General features: G+C 38.5%; 1 long non-coding RNA gene across 2 annotated transcripts in view; it reads right to left on the minus strand.

The window, feature by feature from the left end:
* The window catches only part of LOC104867143, a 101,535-nt gene extending 80,307 nt beyond the window's left edge, over positions 1-21,228 (minus strand). For both annotated transcript variants that reach the window (XR_781687.2, XR_781686.1), the window contains exons 1-2: positions 21,169-21,228; positions 11,448-11,550 (exon numbers count right to left, since the gene is read on the minus strand). This is a non-coding gene — a long non-coding RNA (uncharacterized LOC104867143). The remainder of the gene's footprint in view (positions 1-11,447; positions 11,551-21,168) is intronic.
* Between the last annotated feature and the right edge of the window lie 3,210 nt (positions 21,229-24,438).

The raw sequence follows: 24,438 nt of genomic DNA on the forward strand, positions 1-24,438 counted from the left end.
GCAAAAAAAAAAAAAAAAAAAAAAAAAAAACACTGCACACAGGTCAAAGCACACAAAAGTAGCAACAGCAGCAAAAACAGGACAGATAAATCAAGCTTTCAGAATTTAAAGGCCAGACATATCTGCTTAGGTGTCTCCCACTGAATCTCTCAGTATCATCTTAGAGGCTCTCAGTACAAACATGCTTGTCCCAGAATTCACACCAGTTTTAATTATCTTTATGATGTGTAGTGTATATTTATAAACTTATAATGAAGTGGGCATAGGGTAAAAGTGACTGGAAGGGCAAGGTAAGAGATCCAACACAAATGTGATCTCACCTAAAGCATCCACAATCTCCTAAGCTTTTATTATTTCATTCTCCACCTCTCTCAGAATAATGAATGCAGGAATAACCATAGGGTGCTGTTAGAATTAAATTGAGGAAATGGAGTGACTCACTCACTTCCATTGTTTCTAACTGTACTAAAGTGATAAGCAAAATTAACTATCATACTCAGGTTTCTGACTCAAGTAATTGAATGGGCAGTGGTGCCATTAAGAGAGATGGAGATCCAGGAGGAAGACTAAGCTGCGGTTGGGGTTGGTATGGAGACTCAAAAGAACCGTGTTAAAAGGGCTAGGGATTTAGCTCAATGGCACGGGGCCTGTCTTGCAAGCACAAGGTCCTGAATTCAATCCCTGGTACCAAGGTGGAAGGGATATTTTGAATATGAGGGAAACTTGAGACATCTCTGAGATGAAACAGATGGTGTGAGAAAAGTAAGAAGACCAGTAGAAACTTGAGCAACTTCAGAATTCTATAAAATTGTCTCTATCACAAATGTTAGCCCTTGGCCCAAGAAGTTTCTCCATGTGTTATGTGTGCAATATTTACACCTCCCACCTGATGTACTTTCTCCTTTTTCTAATCCAAACCTCTCATCGACACATCCTCTCTGTACTGTGTATTCTTGCCAAAAATTATACTCTGAATGAATTTACAAGGAAATAATCCAGACACCTCAGATCACAGGACCATATATAGGGCAAGGAGACTTGACCTTTCCAAAATCCCAAGGTCATGAAAGACATAAAAATAAAAGCAAGGGGTCAGTTTGGATTTCAAGTTGAAAGGACAAATTTTAAAGGATATATTGGTAAGGGAAAATTAAATATGGTATATCTGAGGCTACTGCATCAATGCTAACATTCTTGCATGTAGACATGATATTAGGTCCTGGTTCTCAGGACGTATATACTAAAGCACTTCAAGATATGTCTGTGAGTTTGAACTAGTCCAGAAAAAAAAATGTTCATATGCAAAGATAAAAATAAAGGAAATATAGGAATATTTTTTTTGGAGACTCGAAATGCAAGTTATTTGGGTTTTCTATGGGCTACTGTTATAAATTTTCTTTAAATTTCAAATTTTTCAAATAAAACATTAGGGAAGTTACAACAATATGAGTTTAACTACCCAAAATTAGGCTATATTTTACCAAGTAATGGTAAAGCCCTCCAGAAGGTTGTCTTTTTTTATTAATTTTATTAGTATACCATGTATATATTATATATATATATATATATATATATGATGCTCATGTTCATCATAATTTGTATCTGTACATAATATATCTTAATACTTTTTCCCCACTCCCCTCCCCTCTCTTCAACCCTTCTTCCCCTCCTTATTTTTAAAAGATTTGCTTCCATTTTTTTCTTCTACTCTCTTTTTTCTTTTCCTTCATTCCTTCCCTCATCTCCTCACTTGTTCCCCTTCTCATTTTAACATTTTCATCCTACTTCCCAATATATACCATCCATTTGAGTCCTTAGTTACACTCTCAGTTTCGCACACAAGCGAAGCAATGCTATATTTTTGTTTTGTTTTGTTTTTGGTACCAGGGACCGAAATGGAGACCTTGCACTTGCAAGGCAAGCAGCAGCACCACTGAGCTAAATCCCCAGCCCAATGTTATATTTAAATATGTGTGTCTGATTTATTTCACTTACAAGTATGGTTTCAAGGTTTTCTAAAGATGTCTCAAGTTTATCCTACTTTATGACAGAGTAGTATTTCATTATATATAAAAACCACATTTTCTTTTTCAAGTCATCCCCGGATAAGCATCTGGGCTATTTCCAAGATTTAGCTATTATAAATTGTGCATATATAGCTGTAGTGAGATCCTTTTAATTCGTTCAGGAAGATACCAAGAAGGGGAATAGTTGGGTCAAATGGAACCTCTAGTTCTAGGTTTCTGAGGAATGTCCACATCAATTTCCATATTGGCTGCACCAAATTACACCCCTATCAACAGTGGAGAAGGGTTCCCTTTTCTTTACAGCCTCACCAGCATTTGTTATTGGTTAATTTCTTGATGATAGCGATTCTTTCTAAAGTAGATGAAATCTCAGTGTTGTTTTAATGTGCATTTCTTGAAGAAATAGTGATATTAAACATTTTTTCATACATTTGTTTGCTGTATGTACTTCTTCAACTGAGAAGTATCTTAATTTCAATACTTATTTTGGATTGGGTCTTTTTGGGGGGGTGTCTGATTTTTTTTTAGTTCTTTATATATTCTAGGTATTAGTCCTTTGCCTGAGGAATGGCTGGTTAAAAAATTACCATTTTGTGGGTTTTCACTCTATTGCTGTTTGTTTGTTTGTTTGTTTGTTTTTGCTGAGCAAAAGCTGATTAATACAATCAGATCCCAGTTGTTGATTCTTTGTGGTATTTTTTTGTGTGATCAGGGTTTTGTTCATAAAGTATTAGCCTACACTGTCTCTTCATGAGTTTTATCTATTCTATCTGTGTTAGTAGATCTTGCATCCATTTCAATTTTAGTTTAGTTCATGGTGAGATACATGGGTTTGTGGAAATTCAGATTTGGCATGTGGAAATCCAGTTTTCCCAGCACAATTTATTGAAAGAGGCATCTTTCAGTTAATGTGTTTGGGTACTTTGTCAAAGATATGGTAGCTGAGTGTGTTTGGAGCTGTTTCTGGATCTTCTAATCTATTCCACAAAGACTTGGGTCACTTCTTGCCAGTACTATGCTGTTTTATCACAGTAGCTTTGTAGTATAATTTCAAGTTGGGGATTGTGATTTTTTTCCTGCCTTGCCTTTAATGGCTAGAATTGCTTTTGCTATTCTAGGTCTTTTCTGGGTCCAAATGAGTTTTAGGATTGTTTTTTCTAATTCTGTGTGGTATACCATTGGTATTTTGACTTGGGATTGCATTAATTCTATATAACAATTTTGGCAGTATGGCCATTTTCACTACATTGGTTCCTCCTACCTAAGAACAAGGGACATCTTTCCATTTTCTAATACCCTCTTCAATATCCTTTTTCAGAGTACTGTAGATTTCAACGTAAAGGTCTTTTACTTCCTCCATTAGATTGATTCCTAAGTATTTCATTTTTCTTGATTTATTGTGAAAGATGTTGTTTCCCTAATTTCTTCCTCAATTAGTTTGTTATTTGTATACAGAAATAATATTAATTTTTGAGTGTTGACTTTGTATCCTGCTATGTTACTAAATATGGTTATTAAATCCACAAGTCTTTTGGTGGAGTTCTTGGGGTCTTCTATGTAGAGTATCATGTCATCACCAAATAATGATAATTTAACTTTCTTTCCTATCCTTATTATTTCTTTCTCCTGTCTAGTTGTTCAGGCTAAGGTTTGCAGAACTACATTGAATAGCAGTGATGGTAGTGTGCATCCTTGACTTGTTCCTGATTTCAGTGTGAATGCTTTCAGTTTTTCACTATTTAGTATGATGTTGGCTGTTGGTTTGTCATAGATGGCTTTTATCAGATTGAAATAAATACCTTCTATTACAATTTTTGCATCTGTTTTAAATCATATATGGGTGTTGGGCATTTTCAAATGGTTTTTCTGCATCTAATGAGATGATCATGTGCTTTTTGTCCTTGGTTCTGCTAATAAAGTATGTTACATTTATTGATTTGCATATGTTGAACCATCCCTGTGTCCCTAGGATGGATCTTACTTGGTTATGGTGTACAACCTCCTTGATGATTTGCTGCATTCTATCTGCCAGTACCTTATTGAGGATTTTTGCATCTATGTTCATTTAAGGAGATTGGCCTGTAGATCTCTTTTTTGGTTGGATCCTTCTCTGGTTTTAGTATCAAGGTAATCCTTGCTTCCATGAATGAGTTTGGGCATACAGCTTCCCTTTCAATTTCGTTAAAGAGTTTGAGAAAGAGTTGCATTAGATTTTTTTTCTATAATTCGTGTTGAATTCAGTAGTGAATACATCAGGACCTGGGCTTTTCTTTGCTGTGGTTTTTAAATTACTTCTTCAATTTCATTGACTGATGATATAGGGTTATTTAGAATTTTTATATCTCGATTCTGCTTTGGTAGTTCATATGTATCTAGGCATCTGTCAATTTCTTCTGAATATTCCATCTCATAAGAGTACAGATTCTCAAAGTTATTGATGATCTTCTAGATTTCTGCAGGATCTGTTGTGATTTTTCCCTTTTCCTTCCTAATCACATGAATTTCAGTGTTTACTTTTTTTTATAAGGCTGGCTAAGGTTTCGTATATTTTATTTAATCTTTTAAAGAATCAACTATCAATTCATTGATTCTGTGTACTGTTTTCTTAGTCTCACTTGCATTCATTTCTGCTCTGATCATTACAATTTCCTTCCTTGTGTGTGCTTTGTATTTAACTTGCTCCTCTTTCTGTAGAAGTTTGAGGTTCAACATTAGATTGTCTGAGTTGGCTCTGTTTTTCTGATGTGGGAATTCATTACTATAAATTTCCCTATTAGGACTGCTTTCATATTCCATATGTTTTGGTATGTCATAGTGGCATCATTAATTGTAGAAATTGTCTCATTTCTTTGATTTTATCTGTGGCCTACTGATTGTTCAGGAGGGTGTTATTTAATTTCCATGTGTCTATGCAATTTTTGTGGTTTATTTTGCCATCAATTTTCAATTTCATTACACTATGATCTGATAATATGCATGGGATAATTTAATTTCCTTTGCATTTACTTAAGTATATTCTGTGGGCTAGCATGTGGTCTATTTTGGAGAAAGTCACATGTGCAGCTGAGAAGAATGTGTATTCTGTTGTTCTGTGGTGGAACATTCTGTAAATATCTAAGTCCATTTGTTCAAAATTTTGGTTCAGTTCTGATATTTCTTTGTTTTAGTTCTAGATGAACTATTTGTGACAGTGGGGTATTAAGGTCCCCTGTTACAATTGTATTAGTCCTTATGTTATTTTTCATATACATTAATTTTTGTTTTAGTTAGGTGTGCCATATATGGTGCATAAATATTTATGATTGTTACCTCTTCCTCTTGGATTATTCCCTTCCCAAGTGTGTAGTGACCTTCTTTGTCAGTCTTGGCTTGAAATCCACTTTGTAAATAGAATATTTACCCCTGCTTTTTTCCAGGTTCCTCTCATATGGTGTGTTAGTTACTTTTCTCATGGTTGAGACAAAATAATCAACACCCAAAGTTAAAGGTTTATTTAGCTCACAGTTTTTAGGGGTTTAAGTCTATAATTGACTGGCTCCAAGTCAGGGTGGCACATAGCAGAGGGAAATCACAGAGGAGAAACAGTTGATGGCACCTACATGGTAGCAAAAGCAACAAGGGAACCTTAACAGCATCTTTCTTCCCCTATTATCTTATCCACACTACCAGGATTCAGGCAGTGCTAAACCAATCAGTGTACTGGTTTAGTAATCACAAATCCTTAATTCCAGCATCACATACTCTAGATTCAGGCACCTCTGAAAAAGCCACCTATGACTGCATGGGGTTTTGGGGGGACATCTAGAGCCAAGCATAACACATGAAGTATTGTTTTTCACCCTTTGACTTTCAATCTATAAATTTATTTTTTAATTAAATGGACTTCTTGTATGCAGCATATTGTTGGATCTTGGTTCTTGATCCAATCTGCCAATCTATTTCTTTTGCTTGGTGAATTGAGACATTTTATATTGATTGTTATAACTGATATATACTGACTTATTCTTGTTGTACTGTTTTCCTATTGTTGGTTACCTTCCTTCCCCTCCATTTAATTGCTTGCCTTACCTGGTGGGTTCATTCTATTGGTACTCATAGAATTGTCTTCATTATTTTTTCTATGTCCCTCAGAACTTTTTGGAATGTCAATTTAGTGGTCATGAATTTCTTTAGGTGTTATCAGGGGAAAATCTCACTTCTCTGTCAATTTTGTTGGTTTGTTTGTTTTGGTACGGGGATTGAACTCAGGCCCTTGCACTTGTGAGGCAGGCGGTGGAACCACTGAGCTAAATCCCTGGCCCTCTCCATCAATTTTGAAGGATAGTTTTACAGGGTACATCAAGCTGGGTTGGACATTGTTTTCGTATAAAGTTTGAAATACTTTACTCTAAACTTTCTTGAACTTCAGGGTTTGTGTTGAGCAGTCTGCTATGATTTTGATAAGCTTCTTTTACAGGTGATTTGTTTCTTTTCTCTAACAGCTTTTAATATGATGGTCTTGTCTTGGTGTAGTTTTTTTCTGGCCATGGCTAATTGGAATTCTGTATGCCTCACTTATCTCTATGTCAAATTATTTTTCCATACTTGGGAAGTTTTCAGCTGATACTTTTGTTAACAGGTTTTTTATGTCCTTTGTGCTTTCTTCTGGTTTTTCACTGATTCCAATCAATTCTGTATTCTTCTTTCCATCATCTAGCAACTGTTGGGTTGAATTTTCATGGTCCCTTGCTATTTTTAAGAAGGCTTTCATTTGATCATTGCCAACCACACATATCTTCTAAATCTGATAGTTTGTTTTCCCATTGGTTGATTCTGCTGTGCATACTTTCAGTAGAATTTTTAATTTCCTGGATATCTGTTTGAATCTGTTTCATGTAATCCAGTTCTTTCCACAATTGGCATTCATGGTTTCCATCACTTTCCTAAGCTCCTCTATTTTTTTTATCTGTATCTACTCTAGATTCACTAACCATGCCCTTCATTTTTGGTCACCATCTCTATAGTTATCTGTGAAATTACTTCTGATTTTTTTTTCTAGAGATTCATTCATCTGATTTGTTACTTCTTCTGCTACTATTTCAGAAAGTTCAGCTGGGTGGCTTTTGATTTGTTCCATCTGAATGTCCTCTGATTTGATTTAGGCAAGCTGGAGTTCTGGGGCTCCATCTTACTTCTATATATTCTTATTTTCTATTTTTTTTTAATTTGTATTCTGCATTGATGTTTATAAATTCCTTATGGTAGGTAGTTTTATTAGTTTTATTAGTAGTATCAAGACCTTAGAAAATGACTACTTTTCTGGGTGTAGCTGGCTTTTTTGTCCCAAGATCCTGCCTCTACAAGGAATGAGAGGTTGCTGCCTTTTGGCCTAGCACCCAGTTCTTTGGTACTTGATTATGGTATAGTTTATGACCCCCAATCTCACTATTGACATATAATGAAGAACAACTGATTACAACAACTTTGTCACCTTTGGTAAAGTAGTATAATCAGAAAAAACAATAGTATAGTCTAGAAGATGACAAACTGTGGTAACTTACATTTAACCATAGGTACAAGGTTTATAGTCATATAACAAAATCTAAAACGATTCAGAAATGTTTATACAGTAAATATCCCCTCAAGAGATCGATTTTGCTCTGGGCAGAAAATTTAAAAGGGGTGGAAAGAAAAAATAGAACAGTAAAAGAAGAAAAAGAGATTAGAAGCAAAGCTGAAGAACAAAGGAAGATTACCCAAAGCTTTGGGAAACTGGTAAAGAAAATAGAAGGAAAGAAAAAAGGAATAAACAAAAACAACAACTAAACAACACCAAAAAACTAAAAATAATGTTCACACCCATGAAAAAACTAAAACAATCAAGAGAAACAATATTTTAAAAAGATACTTCTCTGTAATTTCAAGCCTGTGGTTATCTTGTGGGGTCTATAGTTTTGTGGTAGTATCCAATTGAGGGCATGTCTCTGGTGTCACTGGTAGACAAAGGAAGAAGACAAAGCCCAGATCTCTGCAGGCTGATCCCAGAAAGCCTGCAGTAGGATTAGGGTGGGGTGCTGGATGATCCCAGGAAGCTTGCAGTAGGAATAGGGCAGGGTGTGATTCTGGTGCTTTTAATTCCACAGAAGTTCAGATTGATCCTGGCCACATTTGTGGAATCTGGGCCAGAGTTGTTCATCCTACAACCCTCTGGCTGTCTCCTGCTGGCCAACCTCAGCTCCCTTACCCTGGATGTCTCCCAGGACTTTGCCTCATCCTGTAAGCTGTTGAATTTCATGGCTGCTCCAAGTCCCAAGTTCAGTTGGCCCCTCCCTAAAATCGTGTCTGGCCAAACACCCTCTCCATGGAACCCTTGGACTAGAGTCACTCACCAGCTGTTGTAGTTCACAGCATCCACTGATCTGTTCCTCTGATGTGTTTCTCCCTGGGGGTTTCTTGAGTCACCTGTCCTCACTGTATCTGTAAATTCAAGCCTCCTCTCTCATACTACAAGCCAGGGGTCAGGAATAAAGTGCATTCTGCATTAAGGTTCATTCCAATTCTCCCTCAAATCTTTTCTGGATCCTGGAAATTCACCTCCCTCCTTTTCCTCCCTACGTTGTTATATTCCAGTGTCTGAATTCTGAATTTCAAAGAGGCTCATTTGTTACCACTTACCACTCCACCATCTTCCTGGAAGTCATGACTGTCTTACTATCTTAGTTACTTTTCTCTTGGTGCTGAGACAAAATACCCAGCACCAAAAGTTAGAGAAAGCCTTGTTTAGCTTAGTTTGTAGAGGTTTTAGTCCATAGTTGGCTGGCTCCTAGGCATGGTGGCACATGGCAGAGGGGCAATAGTTCATGGTGATAGAAGGTAGCAAGTGCAACAAGGGCTTAACAGCATCTTTCTGCTCCTTTTATCTTATCCAGACTATTTAGGGAAAGTAGCACCCACACCCTTAATCCTAGTGCCCTCAGTGCCTAGCATTACACCATGAATCAATTCCAGAGTCACACACCCTAGATCTAACTCTAAAAAAGCCCCACTTGTGACCATATGACACTTTGAAGAGACATCTAAACACAAGCCATTGGACTGGGGATATAGCTCAATGGCACCATGTCTGCCTGGCAAGCACAAGGTTCTGATTTCAGTTCCTGGTACTGGATGGAAAGAAAAAACCAAACACAAGCCATAACACTTACCACCAGACACCAGCCACAGGTCCTCAGCCTGAAGTCCTCAGGCCACATTCATATCTGACTAACTACAAAATCAGGGGTTCCCATTATCCATCTCAAATTCAACAATTCACTGAAATTACTCAGAAAAGTGCTAAACTTAGCATTATAGTTTCATTAGAACAAAGGATAAAAACTAGAACCAACTGAAAGGAGGAACACACAGTAAGATCTGGGAGGGTATCCAATGCACAACTCCCATTTCTATCTCCCATGGACTCAAAATGTATTACCCTCCACATTTATGTGTGACAATTTGGAGTACTGTCAACCAGGAAGATTCACCAGAACTACAGCATTCAGAGTTTTTATTGGGGCTTCATTATGTAAGCATCACTGACTGATCTCTGGCCATTCCCTTCCTTCTCTCCTTATAGGTCAGGCTGATCTATCACATGGTTCAACCCTCTAATCCCATCCTGAGTCAATCTCATTAGCACAACCTATCAGGGCCCATGATAAATAGCAAAGACTTTTTTTTTTTTTTTTTTTTTTTATACCAAGAGTCAAAATCAGGTCCTTGAGCTTGCCAGGCAGGTGCTGCAACACTGTGCTACATTCCTGGCTGAACAAAAACATTCTTATTGCTCAGGAAATTACAAGGACTTAGAGTTATCTTCCAGGAATCAAGGACAAAGGTCAGCCACATTTCTGTATTATACATACATAAGATTTTAAAATATATTTTAAATCAAAAATTTTTAAGTCTTCACAAAAAATAACTAGAGGAAACTAGGAGTGCAGTTCAGTGGTAGAGTATTTGCCTAGCATGCAAACAGCCCTGGGTTCAATTCCAGCATGGTGAAAACAACAAAAACAAGAACCACAATAGATAGGCCTAGAACACCTGAATCAAAAACTGTCTAGTTCAGATCCAAGCATGGTGATTCATGCCTATAATCCTGGCACTTGTAAGTCTGAGTCAGGAAGATTGCCATGAATTGTAGGCCAGCCTGGGCTACACAGTGAGTTCATGATCAGCGTACACTACATAGTGAAACCCAGCCTTGCACAAAAACAAAAAACAAAAAAAACTATTCAGTACTATCTCAGCTCCATGGATCCTCCAACAGCAGAAGAATCTGTTTGCCTGTTTGCATCTTGAGTTTAAAAAGACCACTGGGAAGCCAGGCAGGATGGCACATACCTGTAATCCTAGTACTCTGAAAATCTGAGGCAGAAAGACTACAAGTTCAACCCAGCCTGGGCAATTTAGCCACTAGCAAAATCCTTTCTCAAAAGAAAAAAATTTAAAAGGGCTGGGGTTGTAGCTTAGTGAGAAGGCTCTGGATTCAATCCCCAGTACACACACACATACTCTCACATACACACACACACACACACACACACACACACACACACACAACACTGGGGTGTCTCAACAGTTTCTATTTCAAAGACATTAGGATATGTCACTTCACTTTCTACCCAGGGTCAGCTATAAACTGTAAACATGTAGTTGTGTAGGAGTGAGAAATAGAAGAAAATAATTTGCATTTGTTGCCCAATATGTAGTACTTTCCAATTCAATTTAACATGCCAAATTCTTATGGTAATCACTGCCTATACTACTCCAATCAAATCAGAGCCTTCTAAGTCTCCAACCCAAACAGGGAGGAAGTCAAAATTCCACAAGCAGTGTGAAAAATCACTGTATAATTGCAAATTAGAGGCATAATCAGCCCTCTGGCCCTTGAGCCTTCTTCATCACTAGGCTGAGAACCAAAATGACTTTCTGTGAGTATATCTGTAGGAGAAGAGATCCAAAGCACAAGACAGAGAGGGCTGCCTTGTTCACAGAGCCAGCTGGAGGATAGAGGGAAGAAATGTTCATGAAAAATGAAAAGAGGAGACTTGTTATCCAGCAAAAAGAGGCTCTAGAAGCATCCATATTTTCTCTGTAACTAGTTTGTTTTTAAATATGAAATTGATACGCGCATATGGTTGGTTGGTTTCTTTGCAGTTTTTTGTTTGTTTTAGCAATCAAACAGGAAAAGGGTATAATAGGAGTGACATTCAAACTATTTAACAACTGTGACAAGAAATTCTATCCACTCTGCTCTACTAGGAAGTACCCATTGAATAGCAAACTAATGTACAACAAAGAGGTCCACTGTTAATTACTAAACTTCTATTCTTTATAAATTACCATTCTCAGATATTTTGTTATAACCTAAAATTGATTAAGTGTCTTAAGTACCTTTTTACATCCACACATGTAGAGATACCTCATTTTTAAGCTTCAGTAATGCTATTCAAGTGGTCCACGTGCCAGTGCCGGCCCAGGAATAGTCTGTTACTGTCTGAAAAAAGATGAGGAGATTGTGTGAGAATGAGTATCAGCTATGAATCTAAACACATGCTGATGGTTTTTTAGTTGATATTTTTTGTTTGTTTTTGTTTTTTCAGTAAGACTCTCTTGATAAAGTCATTGATTTGCATTCTGGCTCAAGCCCTTTACTTGCTAATAGATGAGGAACAAACAGAAGATTGTTTGCTTAGAGCAGCACAGGCATAGACTACTACCCTAATGTATTTAATCAGTCCCCTCTTGATGAGCACTTGGGTTCCTACATAGTCTCGTGTACATACATCTTTATGCACTTACTTGGAAGATGTTTCTGTAAGACAAATTCCTATTAGTGGAATCCGGCATTATGCAAGTCTTGGAAAAGCTAACCATGATGATGCCAGAGAGTTAGGAGTAACCTCCAAGATACCTAATGCAACTCTTATATTTCATGAATGAGAAATGAAAGTTGAGAGTAAAAGCAAGTTTCAAAGTCAACTGATATCTCTGAAAGATATTGGGTATTAGTGAAGCAACGTCCTAGACATAGTCTTAGAATTCAGCTGTAGGAATGGATGCAGTGACTATTTCTAAGAATAGTACAATTACAGATATCTGAAGGTCATCCTTACCCCTGATCCATAAGAAATCAGTCCTATTTCCATGAGTGTTGCTAGGCCACCTGTGAAGGCCTGTAAGGGAGACAATGGAACACACTAAGGGAAAAAAAGAAAAAAGTTGCAATATAGCACATATCCTAAGAAAGGTGATGATTCACCCAGAACTTAGATGAGTTCAATGATAGTAGGCTCCAGTCTAAGAAAGGAAAATAATGACAAAAGGGAATTGGGGGAAATGAAGAACCAAAATAGAAAACAAGTCATTTGGGCATGGTGACACAAGGGCTGCAATCCCTGTACTTGGGAGGCTGAGGCAGAAGGATCACAAGTTCAAGTTCAGCCTCGACTACATAGCAAAACTCAAAAAACAATAAAAAAATAGAAAACAGCTGTATAGGATGGTGGCATAGGTATAGATGCTGTATAGGAATAAAATCTAAGGGAAGTGATCACAGATTTAGAGGGAGAAACAGTGGAATCCTGGAAGTAAAGAGAACAAAATTCAAAGAAAGCATAAGCAGATAACAGCATCAAAGCTCCAGAGCATGCAAATGAGATGTGAAGGTTAAGATATCCACTAGATTTGGCAAGGAAGAAACCACTGGTGACCTTGGTGAGAATCACTTCAGGAAAGCAGCGATAACAAAATCTAGATTGCAATGGGTTGAGAAGAAAATGGGAAATGAGAATGGAGCTATTAAATATAGATAACCTTTGGGCAGACTCGTCAAAAAGGAGGAGAGAATGGAAAGATAGAAAGCAGCAGATGGAAAAACCAGAAGTAAGCCCTAGAAGACCTTCATCCAACATTTGCATACAGGGCTGGGGATTTAGCTCAGTGGTTCCATCGCCTGTCTCACAAGTGCAAGGTGGCAAGTTCGATCCTTGGTACAAAACAAACAAACAACAATAAAAAACAACAACAACAACAGCAATGTCTGAATACACAAGTAGGTCACTCACTGTCAAGGCCAGAGTCCAGCTCCCTGCACCAGCTTCCACTGAATTGTGGTGTCCTGGGGATTTGTATGAATTACCCACAGACATAGAACTCTGTGCCCATACTGTTTGCAAGATGTATGCATAGAGTATGATAATAACAATAGCCATTTATTGAAAAGATATTTATGCAAAGATATTAAAGCTAAGAGCTTTACATAAATTATCTCATTTAATCCTCACAACAACGCTGTGAGGTAAGCCTTATTATTTTTTTCAACTTGAAACGATGAAAACAGACAAAAATTGCTTACTTAGCCTGTTACAGGCCATCCAACAAATAAATGACAGCACCAAGACCCAAAGTCAGGTTCACCTATTCAACACCTGTGCTCCTTCCTATGAAGCCAGAATCTCGCAAGATGAATTATCAAAGAATCAAAGCTATCAGGAACAGGTGGGAAGCTTTTCACAATGCAAATCTGCAGATCCTACAAAAGATGTACTCACTTTTTTAATGAAAATTGGAGCCCAGACTCTGCAAACTCCATAAATGATTAAATTTAATTCCATAAATGGTTCCTATGTTCACAGAAGTTTTCTTAGGTTAAGTATTTACCGCTTTACTCTGAGCTACCTGTCATTTGGCTTCACCCATGCTGAGATTTATTCTCTTCCCTGAGGATAAAGAAAGTTGAGACTGGTTATTTGAGAGAAAGATGTTTCTCTTGCCTTAGCCTGGACCTAACGAATGAGCATTTCTGGGGGGAAGCCTGGCAGGCTGTGTATTTAGCAAGTTTCCCTGGTTAATTTTTACTTTCACTGAAGATTAAGCAACACTGTTTTATCATTTGCAGCTAAGGATATCACAAGTGTTATCCTGGGCTCTAATTTGGATTCTAACGCTTAATCATTTTAAGATTCATAAAATGGGCATAAACTGGGTCACTGCTTAGAAAACCAATTCAATTATCATTTACCTGGTTATAACAAAAACAAGGTAACAATAGCTTAAACAAAGGAGTTTATTTTTCTCTTAAGTTAAAGTTCAGAGGTAAACAATCCAGAACTGGTATGAGATCTCTAATTATTAGAAAAGAAGATTCTTGCTATCTCTCTGCCTTTTCATTATTAACATATCACCTTGTGACATAAAATGATTACTGAGGTTACAGCCACTGAGTGTACTGTTCTGAATAAAGGAAGAGAAAAGGGGATGAACGTCCCGAAAGAATCAGATCTTTATAACACTTCTTGTTTATATCACATTGACTAGAACTTAGTCACCGGGCCATACCGAGTTCAAGGAAACCAAGGAACTCAATCTTTTAGTTAAGCATCAGGTCTTTGCCTCAAGTCAAACTTCAGTTATTTACAAAGAAATGATAATAAATATTGATGTTGTAGCCATAAAAATACATCTATGCAGACTTCTTACTGCTGGGAGCTGAGAATTACAGTTTCTGTGTTTTGAAATCCATTGGCCACACTTCCCAGAGGGAGGCACCAGCAACGGCTAAGTGTAATAGGGTACAAAGTTGGACTCCATCTTAATAGATAAGAAGGTTGACCGACTGGCTCAAGTACTGACTGCCTGACTGCTTTGCAGAACCTTTATTATTCTGTATCTTCCTTAGCCTAAAGGGCAATCTGAATGCTAACCACTCAACCCCTCCAGCCATCCCTTACTGGAGCTGATGGCTCTCTTGGCCTTCATTAGCTTCCTCTCTATTTCCTTCCACAAAGTGATCTCTCCTAGTAAAATATGTGCATATTAATCTCATCTAGGCATCTGTATCTCAAACTACCTGGACCAACAAAGTTGACAAGGCAGTTCACAGTCCCTCGTGCAGATAATGCAAATAACACTTGTGTAACTCAGTGAGGGCTATGCAGTGCCCATCAATAAATGATAACATATTGATCAACTTATCATCAATAAGTGATAACTGAGGGGTGATAATGGTGGGGAGCAGGAGGATGAAGTTTTGCTGAGTAAGCCCAGGAGAAAGGAGTGTTTTACAGATACAAGGGATACAAGGTCTGAAGCAAATCACTGTTTTATTCTCCTTTGCCCCCTGAATGTTTCTATCACAGTAAAATCTGGTTAAAATCAGCACCAAAGTCGACATGAAACAGAGAGTATAGACCTTAGAAAGTTGTCATCAAAGGCCACCTGAACTGTTATTACTTAACACCTGCCATTTCAAATGATTTTTCAGCAAAAAGAAGAAAAGGCAGCAGAGCAAGCCTTGAGCCAAAATTGGACAAAATAAACCTAATTTCCTGAGCAACTCTTGTTCTCATATGGGAAAAACGATGACCAGAAATTACTTGTCATGATGACCTAAGAACACTATTCTTAGGAAAAAGTGTTCAATGTAGAAGCTAAAGAACATGTAAATCTCAACAAAAATAACAAAGAAATACCAAGGAGAGAACACTGAGGAAAGGTACAGTGAAGGTGAAAGGTAGACGTGACTTTATATATGACACAAACGGTCCAAGAGTCCATGTACTTGACATATGGTAGGAGCTTAATAAATGATGGCTGAACAGATAAGAGAATGAGTCATTCAAGGTTATAGATCACCATTCATTCATTTGTTAAAGAAGGATTAGGAGGGAGTATCCTATGTGCCAAGCTCTGTGCTAGGCACTGAGGATGTTGCAGTAAGCAAGACAGTTGAAGTCCCCCCTGTCCTTCTGCAGACAAAAAAAATCTTCTTTGCAGATATTTTATATGAACCCCTCTAGTTCTGTCCTTCTACATTCACAGACTGAATGGGAGCCAATGCCTAGCAAAGTTAAAGCCCATTGTTTCAGAAATTCTTTCTTACACTCTAAAATAAAGCTGACTCACCAATGTAAAGTTATCATGATGCAACCTCTATTGACTTCTATATTAATTATCTATTGCTGCATAACAAATTATTTGTGATAGCCAGCTTTTTGTCACTGTGACAAAATAATCAACTTATAAAAGGAAAAGTTTATTTTGGCTCAAGTTTCAGAGGTTTCAGTCCATGGAAGGGGACACAGTCCCAATATCCTCTTCAAGGACATAACTTCATTCCGTGAGGCCACACCTCCTAAAGGTTCCACCACCTCCCACTGATGACCAAGCTTTCAACACAAGGAATGTAAAAGACCTTTATCCAAATTGTAGAATTATCCCAAGATCTAGCAGCTTATAATAACAAACATTTATTATCTCACAGAGATAAGGGGTGACTTAACTGATCATGTGATTTGTGGTCTCTCATGAGTCATTATGTTAGCTGGGGATTCAGTCTCAGACTTGACCTAGACTGCAAGATCTGCTCCCAGGGTAGCACACTGACATGACCTGCAAGTTGATACTAGCTGTTGCCAGTAGGCTCAGCTCTTTACTGCATGGGCCTCTCCTTAGGGCCCCTCATGACATGCAGCTGGTTTTCCCCAGAATATATAACACAATATTCAGAAGACAGAAATAAAAACAAGGACAGAAGTTATAAACTGATCTGGGAAATAACATAGAAGGAAATAAGATAAAATAACTTTTTTCATACTGTTTTGGTCACACAGACTACCCCTGGTACCGCATGAAAGAAGACTAGACAGGGTATGAAGACCAAGTAGTGGGGATCACTGAAAGGCCATCTTGGAGACTATGGTCTCCATGGAGAGTTCTCTCTTCCCAAATTCCACTAAAATTCTGGGGTAGGGGATACAAATATCGCTCCTGAAGAATACAGAAGCAAATAATGAATTTACTCAGTTCTGGAAACCTATGTTTTGAATTCCATAAAACTGCTTTTCCTATTTCTTACGTATTTGTGGAAACAAAAAAATTGATCTTATAGACAGAGTGAAAAATGATCACCAGAGACTGGGACAGGCAGTGAGAGATGGAAGATGGAAATGAGTTAGATAAGCAGCACCAAATTAGGGAAGAATTAGTTCTGACTTTCTATAGCACCATAGGGTGACTACTAGTTACAAAAATATATGATACACTTCAAAATAACTAGAAAAGAAATACAAAAGTTCCCAACACATAGAAACTGTTAATATTCGAAGAATAAGAATGCTTATTATCCTGGCCTGATCGCTACACGTTATACACATATATTGAATTATCCTACTGTGGCCCATAAAAAAGTACAAATGTTATGTCTCCATTTAAAAAAATGCTTGATTATCTTCAACTGTACTTCAGCATCATGCTATAGCCAGCATAGAAGGACATCATAAGAAATTACTCCAGTTAAGTCATAGCTGTATTCATGGCACTGTTCTATCAGTGGACCCACAGGAAAAATAGCTTTCCAGTCTCAGGATCAAGAAAAGTTGAGCTCCTAAAAAGTCGTACTTTGTTTTTCTCGTATGAGCTCTGGAATTCTGTTCCATTTGAGTTTTCCTGTTCAGCTGTTCAGAAATTTGGGAGCTAAGTATGTGAGCCTCTGCTGGCACTGTTCTAAAGCTAATGCCATCCAGAGTTACTTCTTTTACTTGTTTTCTATTTTCTCCGATTTCCTCAACTTTTTATCTCATTCTTTTGCATATTTTGTGCTTTTGTAATTCCTATCAAAGCTTTTGTGGATTTGACATGGAGTTTTTTAGGCCTGAAGTTTTTGCCGAAAAAGCCTGATGACCGCAGTACATGTGCCATCTAGTGGTGAAAGAAACAACTGCCAGAATACAACCTTGATTCTTCAGTTGTGTTTCTGTTGGGGAGGCTGGAAGTACTGGGTGAGGGGCACAGAAAAAGACCAGGAATCCTCTTTGTGCTATGCCTGGGAGCTGACACTGCTAAGAATTAAAGGGACTCAGGCTGGGCCAAAGAGCAGTGACTGAATGACTGAAATCCAAGATAATTTATTAGAATTTGAAGAAACGGCCAAAAAGGAGTGAATATCTTTCAAGTGAGGAAGGCACTGATAATGGAAGAATTAAGTGAAAGGTGTTAGAAAGAGTAAATAATGAAAATAGGCCTGATTCAAGCAAATGAACACCCAAAAGTTGCTTAATACAGGCTGACTGTGAATGTGAATCACTAGTTTTTAAATACTTGCTTTAACTATAAAAGAATTTTTTTTAGAGTCTAATACTGCATTGAACTACACAAAGTCATGGAACACATTGTCAAAGGCCATACAGCCTGTTGGTTAGAGGTCCAGGTCCAGGATGACTCTTGGGCCAGTCTTCCTTCCTTACCACCACTAATCACATGTAGCAGATACTTCTTTGGGCTTTGATTTTGTACACAGTTTCCAAATAAAAATCGTTTTTAAATGCTGGATGCAGCATGTTTCCAATAGATTATTACTCAATGGTTTTGCAACTTCCCCTTGATACTCCTTTCCAAAAAAAAAAAAAAAAAAAAAAAAAAAAAAAAGCAAAATGGAGGTAATGGTTATAAAGCCTTGGTTTCATTAATCTTCACTGCCTGGCAAAAGCTATCAGTTTGAAATGCTAGGGAAGGTTTCTAGAAGCCAATCACAGTAGGTGAGGAAGCACTAGGCTGAGAGAGAAAGGGTAAATTCATTCATACCATGTTAATGTAGTACCTGCTCTGGGCAAAGTTCTGAGCAGGATGCTAGGTGGCGCTATCAGTAACGCACTGACCATCTCCTAAGCATATGCACTTCATCTGTCTGTATCCTGATGTGTATTTTTGAGCACAGATCTTGCTACAGCTGAGCAAAGCCTGGATCTGGAGGATCCTTGAAGACCTAGCCTACAGTTTTACAGTCTCCGACTGAATGTCTTGAAGACAGCCTGGAGTCAGAGACCATTGAGAAGGTTGGAAATGCTGTCTTTAATAGAATCTTGAGACTTTACCATATTGGACAGCCTAGAGAGAGACTATTTTAATCATCTCAGAGAGTTCTTTTGGACAGCACTAGCCAAAAGCTTTTTCTTGGATTTTCTGCTTCCCTGAGTTGTGTGATATTCAGGCCCTATAGAGACTGATGTAAGCAGAGACTGATATGAGTCATGGTTTCTGGAAGAGGTACATCCCCTATATAACAACTGTTCCAGGCTAGTGTCCTCAAAGGTGCAAATGACATACCAGAAATAGAGGACATCAGAGTTCAGTTCCTTAAACTTTTCAGGCTTCTGTGCTGGAAAAAGGTATTAAAATGGGAGCAAAGGGAACAGAAAAAACAATAGGAGACTCAAGCTTTGAGGTCAGAAAGACCTAGATTCCCATCCCAGGTTTCCCATTATTAATTGAATCTTTTTTGGTCAAGTCTTGGGTACCAGTTTTCTTACTAGCAAAAAGAAACAAAGACCACAATTGTTATGAGGATTCAATGACACGATGGATGACACAGTATCTGGCCCATAATAAGCATAGATTAGTGTGGACTTCTTACTCATCTTTTCTCCCCCTTCCCAATTCCCATGCTGGAGATAGAACCTAGGCCCCCATGAATGCTAGGCAGGCACTCGACACTCCCAGTCCATTGCACTCTTTTGTATGCTAATCTCTACTCTGCAGAGGTTAGGAGTCACAGGTCACTTTCTAATCAGGTTAGTCCTGTCTAGCTGCTCTAATCATTTTCTCTATAGATATTTATTATGAAAATTCCAACTTCTGACTTTGTGTTCTGCATAATTCAGAGATAGAAGACAAGTCCCTGAATGGAGGAGCCCACTGCCCCATGGGAAAAATTAGTATTCAAAGTGGTAATTATATCCTAGAGGAACCATAAGTTAATTGAGAGTGCAAAGGGAGAAGGACACGCAGGAGGTGATATTTCAGCCAAGACAGAAAGGGTAAGTAAAAGTTAACCTGCAAGCACAGAAGATAGGGCATGCCTAGCAGAGATGAAGTACATGTCAAAAAGGGAAGGCTAGAAATAGGAAGAAAAGGGCTAAAGGTGTAGGAGAAGTGGGAAAGGAAATAAGGGAAAAGTAAAAACATGAGAAAATGAAAAAATGGAAACAAAGTCTTTGTAAACAGGGAGAGGGTAAAGGGAGGGCAGAGGTACGGGGAAGAAATGAGAACCAAGATGTCACGTAAAGGTACAAGATCCGAATGATAAATGTAATGACACTGTATAGTTTAAAAGTACCAATAAACTCAATGAGAAAAAAAAAAAGGAAGGCTAGAAAGCAAGATAAATCCACTTAGGAAGGTACTTAAGAACTGGAATGAGGAATTTGAACTAAATTTGTAGAGGATACAAAGCTCCAAAGGGAGTAAGGTTGTCATATTTGAGTATTGAAAATGTTTATCACCAGTGTGGGGATAGTTTAGAAGTTGCAGGGCTGGGAAAAAAATGAGGCTAGCCTCAGTTTGGCCCATTCTTTCCCTTCTTTACTGTGCTCCAGTCACAAAGGACATCCCTTGAGTTCTTTGAATAACAAAATATCAAGCTCTTTCCCACCTCAGAGCCATTACTATTGTTCCTTCTGCCTGAACCACTCTTCTCTTGGCTCTTACAGGGCTTCCATTTTCTCAGCCTTCAGGTCTCACAGATCAAGCACTTTTTCCATAATTTCTCAGTCTGTGTGTTTCTCTCTATTATTCCCTCTTGAAATGTCCTGTGTCTTTTACATTATTATTACAATTTGACACTGTATTCTTATTTGTATGATATAATGAGTAACTGTTTTCCCTAATAAACTAAATTCCATGAGAGTAAGATCATGTCTCCTCCCATTTAAAACCATGTCCTCAGCATTCATCACAATGTCTAGAACTGTGCTGGCACTTTTGACAAATACAGTATGTATAAAACTGTCAGAACAGTCACAGTGAGCAAGGCTTTACCTCAGGAAATAACAGAAAACTTGAGGAGACTAACACCTCACGAAGCACACAGAACCGGTCTGAGACAAGAGTCAGAACTAGTTCTACCTACCCTTATAGCTGTATAACCCGGAAAGCTCAACATCTCTATCCATCACACTCTGAATTTCCCCTTGGTAAAATAAGAACAACCTCCCCCAAAGTTTAGCAGAGAGAACAGACTTGAAGACAGAAATATGGGTAAGGCTGGATTGAAGGGTCGTGTTGGATCAAACGAGAACGCCTGGAAGACCAGATAACGCTCTCGAAAGGCGGAAATTACCTCCTGATGTAAGTCCTGACACCAAACTGATCCCCTCGTGCGCAGCGGCATGGCTCTTTGTAACCTTATAAAATGTCCGATGAGCAGCACACCGTGGGGAGGTAATTTGGGGCCGTTATCATTTCTTTTACATGGCTTCGCCATTTCTCAGCAAATCTCTCTAGCTTTTATTTAATCGAAACCTAAGCTTGAAGGGCGGTCAATATTAGGTTATAGAAGGAAAATCCTCATTAAATAACTGCCAGCAGGTGGACAGGCAGATATCCACGCGCAGCGCCACCTGGCGGGAAGGGAGGAGCCAGCGTGGAAGGTCGGACCTCCCAGGCCTCTTGCCATCCGGCTCTTCCCCGGGTACTGGACCTCCGCTATACTACAATTCCCAGAAGACATCGCGGTGGCCCCTTTCTCTGAGTAAAGGGCCACGCTCACGTCTCCGACCTCAAGAAGGCGGGATTACTTAATCGAGAGATTTAGCCTGTCCTTCCCCCTCTCCACTCCCGCCATCTAGCTCTCCAGGATGAGCAGGCTCCGCAAGGCGCTCTGGGAAACGTAGTTTCGAGAAGACGTTTGAGAAAAGGAGAAGGAGAATGAGCTTTTTCAGCCAATTAGAGGTGGGCTCCGGCGGTTCACGTGACCTCCGTAGTCAACAGTTCTGGGACTTTTCTCGGAGTTGTTATTAAGAGTCAGAATCTCTGGATAGTTCCTGGATTCGGCTTCTGGATTTGCCTCCCTGGTCTCCGCGCCTTTCCGAAAGAGCGCCGGCCGCATATTTGCATATACCTAAGCGCGGCCTCGCTCTCCATAACTTGCATGCTGTGTGGTACTTCCCCATGCTCTTCTACCCACAGCCTCTGCAATAGCCAAACTGAGCCACTAGGGCTTCTTCGTAACTTCGGTGAAGTTATTTGATCACCTCATCTTTGAGGACCTTTTTACTACTTGTTCTCACTCCACTAACTAACCTAGATCCTAAAAGTCATCTCCTATCTAATTTCCTTATGGAACTCCAAAACCGTAGGTTAACACAATTGCCTGCTTTTGGTTTGCTAGGTGCTCTTGGTAGGGGAAAAATACTTTACCTATTCTAATATGTTAGTACCACTACAATCAAGGTCCCAGACCACAGCTAAGCCCTAACTTAGTGATGATTATAGCATGAGGGTGGAGTGGTGCCTAAATAATAGTAGAGACAGAGAGTCTGCTGCTGAGAACCCTGGAAGGAGTAGAAGACTTTGGAAGTATTTTGCGGCCTTCCACCTCACATCTGCCCTTTTCTAAAGACATGATAATGAAATGTGGAACAAAGCAAAATATTAGGGGATTGTTCAAGAATGGCTAGTTGGTAAGAAAGTAGAAGATACTGTGAAGACTTAGAAATGTAACACCCCAAGAGTGAAATAAAAAATAGCAAGAATATATAGAAAACACTAAATTGGTATGTTAAGAGTTAAATGACTCCACAATACAAATGATAAAATATTTTCCAAAGCATTATGATGGAAAGAGATTGTTTCTGATGGAAAGCCAGGCATAGGCAATATTTTGTTAGCTTTCCAGAAGATTAAAAGATCATACCAAAAAAAACTCCCTTGAGACGTAGCAGGTGTATGAGGACCCTGGAAATCAGCAAGTAATCCAGCTTCAAAAAAAATTTTTTTAGTGAATCTTTTTGAGGGGAAAAGGAGATCCAAAACAGATATATTTGGACACATCAGAAGCCTAGATCCTAAAAGTCATCTCCTATCTAATTTCCCTATATAACTCCAAGACCATAGGTTAACACAATTGCCTGCTGGGCTGCATCTGTAGAGGAAGAATCCTATGAAGATTGGGGCCCTGCTGACATACAGCTGTTGAGCAAGCTTTGTGCCCTTGGTGTTACCCACACAGCCTGAAACTTCGCGAAAATGTGTGCCAAGCAAGCACTGGACAGAAGATTTGGTTTGGTTTTGTTATCTTACAATGATAATATTTTTTTAAATTTATATGTTTCATTCCTCTGTAGCATAAGGTTCATTTATCATTCACGCAGTCCATGAGATGCCTTAAACCATATCCAATTGCTTTCCTATACCATGTGATATATGATATAAGTAAGCAACAAATAGGTAAATTAACACTTAATTGTAGAGGATATCGTGTAGAAAGCAATCCAATTTCTTGCACTTCTACATATCAACCTTAAAACCTGACTCTAAATTTAAAGACAGTGCCATTAACAACAGGAAATTACAACTACATTTACATGTGTCTCTGGAAAAATGCATGCCGAAAATAACCACAATTTTATATATGCAAGGCAAATATCCAGAATGAAACAAAACAATTCTGGAATCCCACATGAAATTAATATTTTAAGAGTAAGATTCTCAAGGAATCAGAAAATCTATGTGTTTTGGAAAAGAAAAATCACATGGACATCAGTTTTGAGTAAGATAGAGCAACACATCTCAAATTATTGGTGCAGAACCATTCAGAGATTTTTGATGGCTTGTGTCATTGCATACTACTAATTTTGTAAACTAAAAATTTATTTCTAAGAAAAAATTAAGTTACAGTCAATTACAAAATACAATATGCAGCACCATTTTATCTTCCAGCAGATTGTTTTAGTATCTATGTCCTTTTGGGAGGGCACTGAAACAGGGTCTTGCTATGTAGTTCAGGCTGGACTTGAACTCATGATGCAGCCCCAGGCTGGCAATCCTCCTACCTCAGACTCCCTAGTTCTAGGATTATAGTGTACATCACCATGCCCAGCTATATCTCTGTATTTGATCCCTTCTGATTTTCTTTTGGTGCATGGTGATAGAAATGTGTCAAGATTCAATCTGTATGTGTGTAACCAGTTTCCCCAGCAGAGGCTATTTTTCTTCCAGGATATGTTTTTGACTCCTTTGTCAGAGATCAGATGACTTAATGTGTCTGGACTTGTTTATCTTCTATTCTGTTCCATTGATTCACGTGTCTGCTTTTGTACCAGTACCATGCTGTTTTTATCGCTGTAGCTCTGTAGTATAATTTGAAATTTGGGCTTGTGATTCTTCCTGCTTTGTTCTTGTCACCCAGGATTGCTGTCTTAGTTACTTTCTTCTTGCTAAGACACAATATCAGACTCCTACAACTGTAGGAAGAAAAAGTTTATTTTGTCTCACAGTTTGTAGAGGTTTCAATCATAGTTGGCTGACTCCAAGGCAAAGCAGCATGGCAGAGGGGCATGGCAGAAGGGAAAAGCCTCATAGCATAGTGGCAGGAATAAGAGAGTGATCA

The sequence above is a fragment of the Fukomys damarensis genome, unplaced genomic scaffold (assembly GCF_012274545.1).
Source record: "Fukomys damarensis isolate Sample0158 unplaced genomic scaffold, DMR_v1.0_HiC HiC_scaffold_22, whole genome shotgun sequence".
NCBI lineage: Eukaryota > Metazoa > Chordata > Mammalia > Rodentia > Bathyergidae > Fukomys > Fukomys damarensis.